Here is a 15,103-nt window from a genome sequence, read left to right as displayed (position 1 = left end):
GTTGTCCAACAGACTGAAGCTGTTGGGCATGTGGAGTCCAGACAGCCAAGTTCTGGCATCTTGGATGTGTTTTTGCTCCAAGAAGATGTAAAGTTTTACAGCTTTGAAGGAGTTCATGATAAAATCTTGTAAGTTTACAGAACGGGATCATTCAGATTTTCTGAACATCCTGCTGTGACCCGGATTTGAACCGGGGTTGCTGCGGCCACAACGCAGAGTACTAACCACTATACGATCACAGCTGAGAAGTGATGGTGGTCACAGTTCTAGTCTTTGTTGCTCTCTAGGGCTTTTTTGTCAGAACACAAATGGACCTCAAGAACAGCAGAAATGCTAAGTTTTTTGTCTTCATACACACATATAGGAGAGACACATTTTCACATCACAATCTCAGCAGTTGGGTTAGGGCTCACAGCAAACTTACATCTAACCTTAACCATTCTTCCAGGTCCGTGATGCAAAGAAAAAGGTTCTGGTAGGGATGGGAATAGAAGCCCCATGAAGCCTCATTGGGTTTTATGTTATTGTGCCGGATAAATGAACCACCCATTCAGGGCTTCGAAACCACACAGAACAGCAGCATCTGGTGGCGGACTGGATGTATATTGAAATATGTTTCAACAAAGCTCCTTGTAACACTTCAATGTGGAAATAATGATGAAAAAACGTAAAATAGAAAAATGTACATGTGATGAGAAGAGAAGTGTTTGACACAGCAAAATACATGTCACATGAAGAACAAAATACACGCAAAAACAATATGGATATTGCCAGATTTAATCCTGGAGTCTCTGGAAGTGTATGCCATTGACTATTCCTCTAAGCTATCTCTAACCACAAGAAAACGGTGTGCCATCATATATTCATCGCAGTGTTTTTTTTTTGATACACAGCATTCATGATGTAGTGTTTTATTAGGAAAAACCGAGTTGAAATGATCCTGAGCCACAGAACGTTTTTAATAGGAGCGAGCCATGGTATAGTGCAGTGAACTGACGCTGATTCCAATACAGGGGAAACAATGGAACTGGTCGGGAAACGTTCAGGATTCATTTCGCATTTCTAGATAGGGCTACTACTGTTCAAAACACAAGTGACATCTGAAGCGTGGTTCGACCAAACGAATCATTTGGCGCGTCATTCTTCATCCACCACGTGATCTGCGCTAGTTGACACACGACCCGAAACACTGTGCCAAAACACTCTGTTTCATGAAGGTCAACCGCGCGCCGAAGCGTTGTGTCAAACGAGCCATCCCTAGGTTCAGCACTGGCCTCTCGTATTTACAAATTATCTGCGAATAGTCACTTTCTTAATAAAACTCTACATTAATGACCCAAACTATTATGCTAGCATCCACCTCACACTTCCCAGCCTGTTTTCTTTCTATTAAAATGTGATAACCAATCTGTGCAAGACAATTCCTCTTGATCATAAAATTTTGCTGTCGTAATTTTTGCGGTTGATTGTAAAACATGTGCCAGTATGTCACGTGACCGTCAACCCAGTAATACATATCAATGGTGACTGCTTTCATGCTACTGAGCAGCATCCTGCACCTATGACATTGTGATTTTATGAAGGGGGCAGTTCTGCTCCGGTCCATATGTACTATTTAACCCATTTTAAACTCTTACCTTTTCAACTCCACTCCACAAGTGGCCAGGATAGGCTCCGGCAGCCCCGTGACCCCGAAACGGAAAAACGGTACAGAAGAAAATGAATATCTTTTCAAATAATGTAGGACTTTAAACATTTGGAATATAAACTGTGAAAAAGAGAGAATCAAACTCTTAAAGTTTTTGTGGGTGGCTCTCAAAAGAGCCGTTGTTTGTCCGTCCTTGGAGGACAGAAAACCCCATTCTGGAGGTGCCATGGGTCTGCTCCCTCTGCAGGAAAGTGGATCATGAAGGAGTCTCTCAGCTGGAGAGCCTCTCTGTTGGCAGCAACCTATTTTATCTCGTGCAGCAGCTCGTCTTCAGTTACCACAGCCTCATCACTGCAGGTTCCTGTGGTGCTGAAGACTTGATGAAGCTGTGCAGAACACGAGAACTTCCCACTCTGCTGTGGATCTTCAGTCAGGCGTCAATACAGACCCCACTGTGGAGAGAGCATCCAGAAGGATTTCTTCACTAGCAGCCGGACTGGTGAGAGGACATAGTTAAATATGCACCTCTATTGAAAAAGGAGGCGCCCAGGGAATGACTGTATCCGGTTTCTCTGCAGTGGGAATGTCTCTTCTGCCACAAAGACACGGGGAAGGAGTTCTTTGTTTGTGTTTTGGGGGGATTGGGGACTCATTGGAGATAGACGATTGAATGATCCAATGTGAAGCGTCTAACCAAAGGGGGATAAAGCCAGTGTCCCACTGTGGCTCGTCCTGCCCCATCATCGACCACCAACAAGCAACCAAAGCCTCAAGAGGAAGTGCAGAAAAAGTTCCTTTGCTCTGGGGGGCCTTCAGGACAACATGCTTGCTATCCACTGCCCCACTGGCCACTGCCCCACTGGCCACTGCCCCACTGGCCACTGCCTCAGAGCAATTTAAAGCCACCAGACAAGAACTCACTAGTCTGGCTCCAGGGTGGGGGCACTGGTAACTCTTATTGGGGGGAGTAGGTGGATCTAGTAATGAAAAGGTTTTTGTTTGAATCGCCCTTAGTCTGGCCCGTCTCCCAGGACCAGTTTGAGGTGGAACACCACCCAGGTACTGGCTCCTTGGATCATTCGGGCTCGCAAACCACTCCACCACGATAAGGTGGCGATTCAGGGAGGGGATATTTATCAGTCGCTAGCCAATCACTAACAATTACTGTGGGGAAACTGAAATGCTGGGAGAAAACCCACAAGACTGCCCGGCTTTAATTTGGTTCATTATCTAAATATCTTGGTGACTGATTTATTTATATATGTATGTATGTATGTATGTATGTATGTATGTATGTATGTATGTATGTATGTATGTATGTATGTATGTATGTATGTATGTATGTATGTATGTATGTATGTATGTATGTATGTATGTATGTTTGTATGTGTGCATGTGTGCATGTGTGAATGTATTTATTTATATATTTACATATTTATTTATATATTTATATATGATATATATATTTACTCTTTTTTTTTTTATATTTTATTTTGAATTTTTTTATTTATTCGTTATCAATTACTTATTATATAATTGGTTTGTAAATATTTTATTATTATTATTCTTTTTATTATTGTTTTTATTATATTTTTACTATTACTAACTACTATTTCTACTATTATTACTATCAGTTTTAGCCACATGCAGCTCAGACAGCCGAACAGAGAGAGAAGGCGTAGATGCAGACAGCGAGGGCAGATGGCGCCCTTAGCCTCTAATTCACTATTAGAAGTCTTTTTTAGAATCTGGGGAAAGCCGGAGCACCCGGAGAGAACCCACTAATGCACAAAAGAACACAAAAACTATTTTTCATATAGTGATTACCTTATTACCCTTGTGCTATTCAAGGCACTTTAAAGTTGGTTTACTGAGGGCTCTGTATTTATATTTGCATGTTTGGCCATAAATCTCTTTTCATATTTTGTTTAAGAACTTTATCTCTATATATTTTTGGATATTTCATGGATCACTATTTTTTGCTCTAAAACAATCTCTTTATGTAGATATATTCATGAGTCTATCTTTCTATCTTTGTTGTCTACGACAATATATCCTAACATATTTGCATATTTGTATATAAATTAATTTTGTTAGTGTTATATTTATACTTTTTAAAACAAAGATCAAGAGAAACTTCAGGTCAAACATAGATAAACTAACTAAATGAATATATGAATAATATATAAAAACAAAGACTTACAAATATTTATCAACTTCAGACATGTTTCTCTACTTCCAAATAAAAAATAAATCTTAAAATGAATATATGACAACTTATATTTATCTTAGTAAAAACACTAACAATTTGTAATATTAAATAAAATAATATAAATACATGTAGAAAACCTGTCACACCTTTTTATTACAAAATTACTTATATTCCTACTAGCTAATGTTATCTAATATTTACACCTATGCATTGCTGCTTGCATTGGAGCTGACTTTAACGGCTGCTTCTTCTGACTGAACCCAACTGAACTGATGTGGTGGATTCACTTTCAGTGTGTCTAGCAGTTGAGAAGAGGCGTCCGGCTTTGCTTTAGGGCTAATGGTCTTATTTTTTCCTCTCTTATTGGTCGTTTTCTTAGGTGCAGCTCCAATAGTAAACATACTTTTTTGTGATTCCAAACAAGCTGAGGCTGTTATTTGGTTCAATCCAGAGGCACTTTTAGGTCTATCAAATTCCGTCTGGATTGAGGTCTTCTGTTGAGGTGCACACACAATTGTCTCTGCTTGGTTGCTGATTCTATTGGTCGCTAAGTTGGACAGAAAGACCATCTCTACCACCTGAATTTCAAGATTTTCTCTTTTCTCCTTTTGTTTTCCAATTTGATCTTCCATGTGTGAATTTAGATTGTTGATTTCAAGCAGTTGTTTTGTGACCATTTCTGTCTCTTCTAAAACTGTCGTGTAACCCTTTGAGTACCTTGGTTTCTTTTCCACCTTGAGGAATTCTGTCACATTTTGGATCTTCTCCTCAAGTTCTCTGATTTCCTTTCGCCTCTCTTGTCTAATGTGCCGCTCCTGCTCAATACTTTTTTCAGAAAACAACCAGTCTTCATCAGCCTTAAGTGCCTCCTGCTCATATTTCTTGAGGAGGTCCAGTTTTTTTGCGATGTTCCTTTCCCTCTTAGCTAAACAGCTTTTTAGCTTATTGCGCTGTGAGATCAATCCATTAAGATAGTTGACGTCAGTTTCTTCTTGAGACTCCTCTGATAGTGAGTCTTCTGAATCAGAATCACTTGAATTGTCATCCTCACTATCTGAATCAGAGGGTCCAAATGGATATTCTCTGGGGGTGGGAGAGTCCAGACTGTGCTCATCGGTCTGCTCATCAGTGTAGCTGTTGTCAGGGGACATTGAGTAGTAAAACTCCAGATCACCTTCAAAGTCACTCTGACTACATTTCCTGTCGCCATCAGAGATTTGAGATGAATTGTCTTGAGAGTCCAGACTGTGCTCATGGGTGTAGCTATTGTCAGGGGACATCATATTGTTGACCTCCAGATCAGCTTCAAAGTCACTCTGACTACATTGCCTGTCACCATCAGAGATTTGAGATGAATTGTGTTGGGGGATGAGAGAGTCCTGACTGGTCTCCTCTCTGGAACTTTCCTCGGGGAAGACAATCATGTTATAAAAGTCGTCGTCCAGGACGATGTCACTCTCATTTTCAACAATATCGGACCAGAGTTTTTTAACTTTTTCTTCCTGTTGCCTCATTTTTCTCATTCTTGATAGCTGATTTGTTTTCTTTGTGTCTTCTTGAGTTGAAGGAATACTAATCTCTGGGGAGTATTTATGCATTTAAATCCCATCATGCCATGATGTAAAATGACATCATTGCATGTCATCATTTGATGATATGATGTAATATTATCAAAGGATGACATCATATTATATCATCCTTTGATGATGTAGTCATTGAATGATGTCATCACTGAATGATGTCATCACTGAATCACAGTACTGTTTTCCGAATTTCCCCCGTCTTCAATGCAGGATCTTCAAAGAATGAGAACCACAACCCACCTAAACCTCTGCCACAGTTGAAGAATGTCCGTCATTGATCCTTTCTCATCAAAAATCCTCCTGAACATTTCTGAGGCTTTCTGAAACATTCATTGAAGAGCATTGGAAGATTTCTCAACATAAAGGTTTTTTCTCTCAAAGCAATAGATTGAACCGTATCGTACTTTATAACACACATTAGGAGTTCTATTCTGTGCCTTAAAACAAGGAGCATGAGAGGTCCCACATCGCAATTTGAGCGACGGGCAATTCGCCACTTCCAGTGCTATCGTCTTCCAGAAGTGGCCAGTTTCATCCATCATTCAATCATCCGGATGATAGTTACATCTATTCTCCGTGATAATCTTCCTCAGTGTATCACCTGCAGATTTGGTTGTTGTTTTCTCAATCCTCCCTGAATTCATAACCAAAGAAATAGCTTTTAACATGAACCCAAGTGTGGAGTAAATTTGTTTTGGATGAGAAAATTTCTGCACAATTACAGAATATAACGTTGTTATAACTTGTTCTTTCAACTATGTGAGGTTTTCCAAATATATTTTTCCTTGCCAGTTTTTATCAATTATAAAACTTTTTTTAAAGGTAATTCAACAGATTGGATTGCTGAAATTGTTTATATTTGATTTTATCCTACAGGGAATTGGGAACATCAAGTGAGAAGGATCTTGGAGATCTTGACAAGCTGGAGCCTCAGAGTTGTACAATAAAAAAATATATTTTATGTTTGTTTCTCTTTTTTTGGATTTTTCTCAAAGGCAGATGACCAATAAATAAAATGTCAAAAGTCTGAGGTGAGAGAGCAGAAAATAAAACCAACTAAGAGTCCAATACGAGAGATCAACCTGACTCTTCACTCTTTTCCTGCGCAGCAACGGGTGCATGAGTGTGCACTGCGGATTAGATGGATTTTAGGGCAATGTAGAAAATCTTTCAGTGATGTGACGTTTAGAAAAGAGTGCTTGAGTGCTGCTGCAGAGATTTTCCTGGAAGGCAGACACAAAAATATGAACTCACTAACAAAATTAAGCCAATCCCAAAGTCAGCCACCTCCACTATCAGAAGATCAAAAATATTAGCAGTTGATGTGTTGTCACAGCTTGAGGATGCTTTGCAGAGAGTAGAAAGCATCTTATTAGAAATTGATGAGTCCACAGATGTCGCAGATAAGGCCCAACTTTTGGTCTATGTGGGATTTGTTCACAAATAAACCAAAGCATATTTCAAAACAAATATTCCAAAGACTATATTTTTTTCAGTTGGGTTAGGGCTCACAATGGCCTTTCCGTCCAACTCCAGCAGCATCGTGGGCCGTCAGGGACAAGTAATAACTCACTCCGCCCTTGGACAGGCGTGACGTAATAGACATTGAAAATCTCGTTGTTTAGTGTACATGAATGAACCCCAAATAATCACAGTTTAATTGAAGTTCCAAAGCATTTTGAAGTTGCGGAAGTGTTGTCCAACAGACTGAAGCTGTTGGGCATGTGGAGTCTAGACAGCCAAGTTCTGGCATCTTGGATGTGTTTTTGCTCCAAGAAGATGTAAAGTTTTACAGCTTTGAAGGGGTTCATGATAAAATCTTGTAAGTTTACAGAAAGGGATTATTCTGAATTTCTGAACATCCTGCTGTGACCCGGATTCGAACCGGGGTTGCTGCGGCCACAACGCAGAGTACTAACCACTATACGATCACAGCTGAGAAGTGATGGTGGTCACAGTTCTAGTCTTTGTTGCTCTCTAGGGCTTTTTTGTCAGAACACAGTTGGACCTCAAGAACAGCAGAAATGCTAAGTTTTTTGTCTTCATACACACATATAGGAGAGACACATTTTCACATCACAATCTCAGCAGTTGGGTTAGGGCTCACAGCAAACTTACATCTAACCTTAACCATTCTTCCAGGTCCGTGATGCAAAGAAAAAGGTTCTGGTAGGGATGGGAATAGAAGCCCCATGAAGCCTCATTGGGTTTTATGTTATTGTGCCGGATAAATGAACCACCCATTCAGGGCTTCGAAACCACACAGAACAGCAGCATCTGGTGGCGGACTGGATGTATATTGAAATATGTTTCAACAAAGCTCCTTGTAACACTTCAATGTGGAAATAATGATGAAAAAACGTAAAAAAGAAAAATGTACATGTGATGAGAAGAGAAGTGTTTGACACAGCAAAATACATGTCACATGAAGAACAAAATACACGCAAAAACAATATGGATATTGCCAGATTTAATCCTGGAGTCTCTGGAAGTGTATGCCATTGACTATTCCACTAAGCTATCTCTAACCACAAGAAAACGGTGTGCCATCTGAAGGAAAGAAAATCGTCCGTTTTTCAGTTCTTTCCATCCATGCGTGTTCGATAGTCGAGAGTGGTAAAACAAACAAGGATTCAACCGGTTTAAAAATACACGGAGTTTATTTCCCTGACAATAGTTCTAAAGCACAGTTTAAAACATTAATGCAGATATATCTGGATTCTCAAGTAAAGATCTACTGACGCACAAGTTACATGCGAATTACTCGTAGATTTTCCTAAGAACAATGGAATAGTTTGAAAACAGTCTTTTTAAGATGTGTTTGAATCCCCGCCTTCCGGAAAGAGCATGGTCGCTGGTCCTCCACCCCTGGTCGCTCTGATTCGTCAGCTGATAGCCCGCCTGCTTCCTCTGGCCAATAGCTGACGATTGCCAGCTTCGGATCCGCTCCGCCTCTCGGGGGCCCATTTCACCGGCGCACACAGTCCGATGATCAAGAGAGTCCCCATCTGGTCAGAGTAAATCATTCCTGGACAACTCAAGGTTCCTTTTACCGGTATCCAGAGCAAAGGTCAGCTTCAACCTCCACATGAGAACACGAATCTTCACACTTTCCCAGGGGAAGAATCTTCAACCCAGATGGTACGGATGTAGACCATGGCATATTTATTGCAGCTATGGAAGACACCTAACTTTGCACAAAGAACACCCTATGTCTTCACAGGATGCTGCAACCATAAAGCAAAAAGGAATGTCACACGACCATAAATCTGGATGGTTCAAAATAAGTTCACTTCACACTAAGGATAAAGCTGTAACATAATGAAGAATAAGATATTAAAACATACATTTTCTACATTTCCCTCTCTTGATCACACAAAGTGTGATCACCTAAAAGATTTAACACTACTACACTCAAAAACAACAAAACATTACAAACAGGTCCACCTGACCTGACAGCTGTGGTCTGAAGCCCGCACAATCTGTGACAAAATATTTCAAAGGAGTTAGGCGTCCATGCATGAACGTGCGAGCGAAACCTGTCTGGAGCATCAGTTAAACATTCAGTGTGTAGTCTGACAGGAAAAGTCTCGCGACGGTTCCGTGCTCCTGCGGCAACCACCCCTAAGGATGCTCATGCTCACAAGATCGACCTAACCCCTTGGCACAATGGCATTACTAAAAGTTACATAGTACAAAAACTAAAGTAGTAAATAAGGTAAATAAAATAAATTCAAAGTCTAATTCAGTCTAATTCAAATTCAAATAGTAAAAAAAAATAACCGTAAAAAAGATAACAGTTCCTGTAAAGCAAAAGAACACCAGGAATTAAGGGGGAGGAAAGCGAGACATGTTAAGGCAGAACAAAATCACACAGATGACTAAAAGAAAAACAGAATTGTTAAACATAACAGCAAGCGTAATTCAGGAAATTGCTTTCATCTCCTCCATGGGGTCCCATTGGAGGGGCTGTGATACATGCGTTCTACCTAAATAAGAATAGCAATACGTAAAATGCAACAAAATCCAAAAGGTCCTTCAGGGCCTCGAACACTCGCGTCCTTCTGTATGTCCCACAAGCGCTGACCAGCTTGGACCAGGCCTCCTATGAACTCCTCAATAAACCTGGTAATTAGAGTTCTGATACAGAAGATACAACAGAACAGCGTGAAAGAGCTTGGAGTGTCCACACATACGTACCTTCTCCCCAAGATGAATCTGCTGTGGATCTAAATATTGATTAGCGTTAGGGTCAGGAACTTTAAAATAAAAAACAATAACCAAAAACCATATCAGAAAAACAAAACACAAGACACAAGAATCATGTTACGCCTGCGGAGGGGAGAGCAGCAAATGTGATGGGAAAAACTTCCTCATCCTTGCTGAGGATGAGTGAACCAGAGGAACACACAAACAAAGCTGTAGAAAAAGTGAAAAAGGTCAATCTGAGTTACCATTTAAACATCCCTTCTAAACAAATACATTCAAATGATAATAATAAAACAATTTGACGATGATAATAAAACAATTTCCTTAAGACTCCCTAATGTCCATCTCCCTCTCTTGGAGTGGAAACATTGCAGAGTCAAACAGAGATAAGGCACAAACACAAAACCAGATAATATTGAAAGGAAAAATATAAATTGAATAAAAATTGAACATAAAATAGGAGAACAACAAACAGATCAGTGCACCGTTCAGATTAACAGGCGTCCTGTCCACGGTCCTGTGAAAAGCAAGATCACAAGGTGAAGAAATGAAACCACTTATTGTCGTTGCCTTGCAGCCGTGAGGTCTGTCACCCTTGTCGTTTAGCATTGACCTCAAGGAGCAGTAGGTTCCACAAAACAAAGAAGAAAATGTCTTCCATAACCACAAAGACTCAAGAAAACCATAATTTCTCTTACTGTCTCTGGACATTTATGCTGCAAAACAGACTTTCTATGCTCCATAGACATCGAAGATCCTGCGCTGGAAACAGTTGTACCTAAAAATGTGACTTCCCTTCTGCAACGTTGCAAATTCCTGTTAGACACTTCAAAAAGTGATTGAAAATGCCAGGAGAATTTTTAAATCCTTGTGGCAAGCGTGTGTACTGCAAGCGGACACCTTTATACTGTAATGCGAAGAGGTGTCTGCTGTTCTCATGTAATGGAATGCAAAAGAAGGCGTTTGCTAAATCAATAGCAGTGAACCACGCACAAACCACACACATTGTGGGGTTAAAGTTGACAGCATGCTATGTGGATCAGGCACAGGGAGGACTGGAGTAATGATGACTTCACCAACAGCCCTTAAATCATGTGCCATGCGATAAGTTTTATTATCTGCTTGTAAAACCGGTCTCAAAGGAGTAAACCGTGAAAAATATGAATGCTCAATTACACCAGAGTTCCACAAACCAAACTGAGTTTCCTTCATCCCTTCATCTGCATCCTTCACTCAGCTGCACTGAGATCTAAAAACATTTGCTCTCCTGCAGTTACCCGAATCACCACCGGGGAAACGGTGGAGCATGAACAAACATCAAATGAACCTGTTGACCATGAAGCATCAGAGAGCGTTTTTTAACATCACCTCTGCATCTTCATGATCCGTCTTCTCTCTGCTGCGATGACTGACAATGCAGAAATGCTCCAGAGCTGAGGAGTTAGCTCTTGAATGCAAAGTTATCCTGTACATTTTTATTGAGGGAGAGAAGTGAACACCTGAAAATCACAGTTTAGACAGTTGTTTTGTTTACATCCCTCTCAGTCATGGGTCTGAGTTGTCGAGCTTCATGACCAGGGGAGTGCTAATTCTATGTGCAATACAGGTGTGACTAACTTCCGGTATCATTGCAAATGTGAGTGTGTGAATACAAAATAAACTATACACCCTCTTGACCAATATATATGTCAGTGTAGTTTAAATACCACGAATGGCTGTCTACCTGATGAAATGCTTCTCGGTACAGTCGATCATCCTCTCTGTCATAATAGAATGCGCAGTTCAGGTCATCGGAGGCGGAAAAATATTGCTTCTAGGACAGGACTCATGGCATCCAAACCCGAAATACATGGACACACCTGGCGTTTCAGGGCCCTCTGGATCCAGCAGGTGTCAGCAGTAGGGGTTGGCTGTGGGGTGTGGCATGGCATCCAGTCTGAAAGAATGCTGGCTCCTGTTTTGACAAAAACGTTCCGTCCCAACAGATTCACAGGCGTGTGTGGTGAATGCACAAATGAATGTTCCACCATCTGGTCAAAAGTCAGTCAGATGGTCTTTTGCAGGTTTTGTGGAGTCATATGTTCATTTGTCAGAGCAGATGGATTGTCCACTAGACCCGTCATGGGTTACCTCGGAGCTTGAAAGGGACCATGGCTCCTGCATCACCAAGTGGTATTGTCCGACTTGCCACCTGTGGTCCTCGCCACGGTGGAGGAGCTTGGAGCGGTTGTGGGTGCTGTTCATGTCCTCTGCTCCTGGTTTGTGCATTCTGCTGTTGGGTACCTTGTTGTGGGCAGTCGTTGCCATTTGTCCTGAGCGCCACAGATGCCATTTCCAGCTGCTGCTGGAGGGGTCCCTGGGTGGCCCACGCCCTCTAGGAGGGGATACCCGTCCTCCTGTCCCGGCCTCCGATACCTGAACATTGCTACAGGTCCTGAGGGTATTTAAACTCATCATGTTATTTGCTTTTATTTTTTTTTTTTTAAACACCTTCATTATCGAGAGTGGATTGTTCCTGCAATATAAATGACTGTTTTTCAGTTGTTCAACTTCTCCCTCTGCCCTTTTTCTTCAAATGTGCTCTGCAGTGATGAATCAGATGCATTTTAAATCGACTCTTATCACCTCGCAGACGCTCCAAAGCATTCTCCATGCATGCAGTCATGGCTTCATTTGATTAGCGGAGCTGACCTGAGGGTCAGACACTCCTAACATGGCTCCTTCCTGTGAAGCCAGAACTCAGAAATGCTCTTTTTGTCACTCACCCAATGAAGCAGAGGGGGTTTGCTGTGTAAAGATTTATGAGGTCTCAGGACGGCTCTGCTCTGTGCCTTTCCTGCAACATTAAAGCTATGTGCTGCTTGGAAAAAACATGTTGTTAAAGCAGATTTGTTACTGTCATGCTTTCTTTTCACCATCACCAACTCTATGTGTCATGATGCGGACGTGAGTTCAGAATGACCCAGATGCTGGAACCCGGAAGGAGGCTAGGACTCAATGGTAAGTTTCAAGTGGTTTAATCTGAAATAGGTCTTGACAGGTTTATCTCTAGTCAAAGAGCTAAGGCTAGCTGGAGAAATCTTGAGGAGGAATTTCCTTGAGGGAGTTCTGCGGCGTGGGCGAGGCTTGAACCATGGCGAGTAGAGGCGGCTGGCTGGAGGTTTCTTGAGGCGGATAGACAGCAGCGTAGGAGGACAGCGACCAGGGGAGGATCCAATAGGTTTAAGTCCTGAGGCAGAGCGAGAAAAAACACTATGAGCGTGAGGCAATGAGACGTGAGACATAAACATGAGCTGACCAGACTATGCACCATAGGAGGAACAACGAACTGGCACCGGCTGATGATCCAGGAGGAGCTTATGAAGGAATGAGTAGATGAGGTGAGTGGATCCAGCTGGTCGCGTGCAACACAGGAAGGAGGGGGGAGGAGGGAGTAGCTGCCAGGCCATGACAGTACCCCCCCCTCAACGACCGCCACCAGGCGGTCCAGGGCGACGATCAGGATGGGCAGCATAGAAGTCGTCGATGAGGGTATGGTCCAGGACGAGCGAACGCGAGATCCACGAGCGTTCCTCTGGACCATACCCCTCCCAATCCACCAAGAACTGGACCCCGCGACCCCGACGCCGAACGTCCAAGATCTTGGAGACAGAGAAGGCGGGGGCCCCATCGATGGTACGGGCGGGCGGCGGGGAAGTGGCCGGCGGGCACAAAGGGCTCTCGGAAACAGGCTTGATCTGAGACACATGGAATGTGGGGTGTATTTGCAGAGCCGCCGGCAGACGAAGTCGAACACAGGTCGGATTGATGACCCGGTCGATCGTATAAGGCCCAATGAACTTGGGCGACAGCTTGCGAGAGGACGCCTGGAGAGGGACATTACGGGAGGACAGCCACACCTTTTGACCTGGTTGGTATTCGGGACTCACCCCCCTGTGACGGTTGGCAATCTGGCGGTTATTCTCAGCGGTGCGGACGAGAGCGGCCTTGGTCTGCAGCCAGATCTCCTGACAGCGCTGCAGATGGAGCTGGATAGAGGGAACCGCCAGATCCAATTCCTGGGAAGGAAACAAGGGGGGTGAGTAGCCCAGCGAGGCTTCAAAAGGTGACCGTCCCGTGGCTGTAGAGGTGTGGGAATTATGGGCATATTCTGCCCAAATCAGATACTTGGACCAGTCAGCATGGTTCTGAGCTGCCAAGCATCTGAGGGCGGCCTCTAGCTCTTGGTTCGCCCGCTCCGCTTGACCGTTAGCCTGAGGATGGTACCCTGAAGTCAAACTGACCGTGGCCCCCAGGGCGGAGCAGAATGCTTTCCAAACTTGGGATGTAAACTGGGGGCCACGATCTGACACGATGTCACAAGGGATCCCATGATGTCGGAAGACGTGGTTGACGAGGGTGTCGGCGGTCTCCGTGGCTGTGGGGAGTTGAGGGAGTGGAATAAACTGGGCGGCTTTGGAGAATCGGTCTATGACGGTTAGTATGACCGTATGGCCCTGTGAAGGTGGGAGTCCTGTGACAAAGTCCACAGCAATGTGGGACCAGGGACGGCTAGGGATGGGCAGCGGCAGCAGGAGACCAGAAGGAGGTCGGTTAGACGTCTTGGAGCGAGCGCAAGTACTACAAGCAGCTATGTACTCCTTGACGTCACGATCCAAGGTGGGCCAGAAAAAGCGACGCTTAAGGAGTCGAATAGTCCGAAAAACCCCTCCGTGGCAGGCGAGACGTGAGGTGTGACCCCAGGTGAGGACCTCGGACCTGAGGGAGTCTGGAACATAGAGGGTGCCAGGAGGGTTTGTGATACCGGCGGGGATCTCGCTCTGGGCCTGCTGGACCCTGTTCTCAATCTCCCACGTGAGATTGCCTATAAAACAGGACGTTGGTAGAATGGTGGAGACAGAGTTGTCGTCAGACCTGGAGTATTTGCGTGAGAGGGCGTCTGGCTTGACATTACGGCTGCCTGGACGATATGTGATGGCGAAGTTGAATCGATCAAAAAATAAGCACCACCTGGCTTGACGGGAGTTGAGCCGTTTTGCACTGCGTAAATATGCCAAGTTCTTGTGGTCTGTCCAAACTATAAATTGTTGTTCCGCCCCCTCCAGCCAGTGACGCCATTCTTCCAACGCGAGCTTGATGGCTAGCAACTCACGATTGCCCACATCGTAGTTCCGCTCAGCCGGACTTAGTTTGCGGGAAAAGAACGCACAGGGCTTAAGTTTCCCCGTGCCGTCCTCGCGCTGGGACAAAACAGCGCCCACCCCCGAGTCAGAGGCGTCGACTTCCACAATGAATTGCTTAGCCACGTCGGGTTGGATGAGGATAGGTGCGGAAACAAACAGGGACTTTAGACGTTTGAAAGCGGCATCAGCGGCAGAGTTCCAGACAAAAGGGCGATTGATGGAGGTGAGTTGCGTGAGAGGGGCTGCAATACTGCTGTAATCACGAATG

At 43.6% G+C, this 15,103-nt stretch overlaps 1 non-coding gene across 1 annotated transcript; it reads right to left on the bottom strand.

The window, feature by feature from the left end:
- Window positions 1-7,307: 7,307 nt before the first annotated feature.
- trnah-gug lies at window positions 7,308-7,379 on the bottom strand. Its single transcript has one exon. It is a non-coding gene; the product is annotated as a tRNA-His (tRNA).
- Window positions 7,380-15,103: the final 7,724 nt, after the last annotated feature.

This window comes from Oryzias latipes, chromosome 2, assembly GCF_002234675.1.
Source record: "Oryzias latipes chromosome 2, ASM223467v1".
In the NCBI taxonomy this organism is placed as follows: domain Eukaryota; kingdom Metazoa; phylum Chordata; class Actinopteri; order Beloniformes; family Adrianichthyidae; genus Oryzias; species Oryzias latipes.
Note: the sequence above shows the minus strand (reverse complement) of the source record. Positions and strands in the feature narration are given on the sequence as shown.